The following is a 2,610-nucleotide window of genomic DNA, read 5'->3' as shown; positions in this document are numbered from 1 at the left end:
CTGGACAGATGTCCGTTAACAAATTTCTCTATCATCTTGCCCATAAAAGGGAGAAGAGAGATGGGACGTAGGTTGGCAAGATCCATCCAAGGAATGGTGGTATTTTTCCTCAGCGGTCTTACCAGTGCCCGTTTCCAATCTCTCGGGACTTCTCCCGTACTTAATGATAGATTAATTAGCCTCTGGACATCAGGACCAAGGGTCTCGGCCAACATGGGCATGATACGGGCGGGAACAGTGTCCTGCGGACTGCCGCTCTTAATCATTTTTGTAAGGGCGATAACTTCCTCTAAGGAAATGGGAGGGAAGTATTTTAATTGAGTGGCCTGTGTGTTCCGCTGCGGACTATTGTGAAGGGGGGTATTAAGATCGACTACCTTAGTCGGTTTAGCGGCCAGTATCTTTGCATAGATCAAATCGATTTTGTTCATGAAGAAGTGCGAGATCCCATCACATAATTCTTGTGAGGCAACCTCCACCGTCTCGCATGCTACAGGCTTGGTAAAAGTTTGCAGGATTTGGAAAAGAACTTTAGAGTCCTTCCCAGCCTCTGCAAGTTGCATAGCAATGTGGCTTTTTCGGGCCGTCCTTATGGCTTTGTGATAGGATCTAAGGGATGTTAAATGACATTGTTTATCCTCCTGGCTCCGGGATAGTCTCCACACTTTTTCCAGTTTCCTGGACTTTTGTTTCATGTGTCTCAGGTCTTCAGAGTACCAGACTTCTTGTCTGGCCGCTTGGCGGGGTTTATACACTTTCAGCGGAATGCTGCCATCAATCGCTTCATTTACAACATTTACAAACCGATTGAGCTCAGTTGACATCATTCCCTCATGCTCATTAATCATAGGGGCTTGATAAGCTTCTCGGAAGGTGTCCTGTGTTAGTTTGTGCCAAGGTCTTCTCTTGGTCGCTAAGGCGGTCGTTACATTTGATTTACCCATGGGCTTAGTGTAGAATTTTAAAATAGAATGATCTGTCCATTCTACTTGAATGGAGGGTGTACACATATTTAAAGTTGAGTTGGAGAACACCAGATCCAACGTGTGACCTGCCTCATGTGTGGGTCCCTGATTCATCTTTTTAAGACCTATATGTTCCATATCCGTAAGAAGTGTTCTGGCCTCCAAGCATGTCTCTAATTCACTGTGGAAGTTGAAGTCTCCCACTAATAGGAAGTTCTGGTCATTTAGGATAAACGGCGCAAGAACCTCCATAAGTGAGATCGAAAAATCCACGCTTGAACCTGGGGGTCGATATAAAACCGCACCCCTTCTATTCTCCCCAGAAGCGGAGCTAAGTTTGAATATCATTAGCTCCATGAGGGGGGTGCTGATTTCCTCCAATATTGTGACAATTAATTCCTCCCTATAAACAATGGCTATTCCACCACCTATTTTATGTGGGCGGTCCAGTCTAGAGACCTTATAGCCCATCGGGATGGCCAGAGTGATAGCTGAGATTGAATGGGGCTTGAGCCAGGTCTCTGTTAAGAAGCAGAGATCAGGCTTCTCTGTAGATATCAGATCCCACACCTGTGATGCATGCTTTGATAATGAGCGCACATTACATAGTAGATGTTTGCTTCCTATGGGGGTAGGATCCTTGGTGATTTTTACTGGACCGGTATTATGTGTGGAGCATAGCGGGTTAGTTGGAACTCGCAAAAGAATGTTGGCCACTGGATTATGGATTAATGGATTATGTGTGTGTGTAGTATACTTGTAAAGCGCACAGCTGCCCCAGCAACGGGGCGTCCCGGCGCTGTATAACTCTGGGGAACCCGTCCTGGCTTTTCCTGTGGGATGGTCCTTGCTGGGAGTCCCCAAGGTGAAGCCAGGCATCCCCGGAATTGGTGGGGCCGGTGTGGAGATTAGGCAAGCTAATGCCCAGAGTTGCCGAGTGTGATCCCTGATTAGAGTAAGCACCGTAGCGAGAATTATCAAGTCCGCTGACCAAGGTCCACGACCCTGCCGCGTCGGGAATCGAACCCTGGTCCCGGGCCGACTTCTGCTCTCGGGTCGGCTGCCTCTAACCAGTGAGCCACACTACTCCACATTATTTACTTACTTTTTGTTATCTGTAGTTGGCTTTGTGTTAGATGAGTCTTTCAAGTTGTGTAGAATCTGGCAGAGTTCGTCCTTGCTGAAATTTTTTAGAAGGTTTAGAGTTTTCAGTTTAGTTCTTAACATATTGAGTATTTAATTAGTTGTTGTTCGTTATTAGTTACATATTGTTAAATGTGTTTCTATTGGTTAGTTTGAATTTTGTTTTAGTTTGCTAATTATTTAATTTGAATGTGAAATGTTAATATGTATATTTACAGTTTTTTTTGTTATTTGATGTTGGATATTATGAGGTTATAATTTTTTTTAAAGTATATTATGTATTTTAAGTATTGTGGATGTTTAGTGCATTTGTTTTATATGTTTTCGCTTGTTTAGTATTTTTATTTTATTTATTTAGAATCAATTGTTTTAGTAATGTTTGTTATATATGTTAAATGTTTTATGAGTGTATATGTTTATTTTTTTAATTTTAGTGTGGTAAAAATAGTTTATTTGCATTTTTCAGTTGTCGATATTTTTTCATGTCAATAATGTTGATGTC

Source organism: Lissotriton helveticus, chromosome 5_1, assembly GCF_964261635.1.
Source record: "Lissotriton helveticus chromosome 5_1, aLisHel1.1, whole genome shotgun sequence".
In the NCBI taxonomy this organism is placed as follows: Eukaryota; Metazoa; Chordata; class Amphibia; order Caudata; family Salamandridae; genus Lissotriton; species Lissotriton helveticus.
The sequence above is the reverse complement of the archived record's forward strand: the minus strand, read 5'-3'. Positions refer to the sequence as shown.